We start from the raw sequence: 209 nt of genomic DNA, 5'->3' as shown, positions 1-209 counted from the left end.
GACTGCGTTCATCCAATGCACGAGACCTTGATGCTCCTTGTGTGCTCTATTTGATTGATTTATCTTTTCCTGTGCATCGTGTTGGAATTAAAATAATAAAAAAAACTTATTGAAAGTTTTCGTCAAGAAATTAATCACAGAAATTATCGCATTTCGATTTAAAAGCAAAAGAAGTTAAATTATTTTTTTTCAGCCCAATACACATTTTA

This window comes from Culicoides brevitarsis, chromosome 1 (genome assembly GCF_036172545.1).
Source record: "Culicoides brevitarsis isolate CSIRO-B50_1 chromosome 1, AGI_CSIRO_Cbre_v1, whole genome shotgun sequence".
Lineage (NCBI taxonomy): Eukaryota > Metazoa > Arthropoda > Insecta > Diptera > Ceratopogonidae > Culicoides > Culicoides brevitarsis.
Note: the sequence above shows the minus strand (reverse complement) of the source record.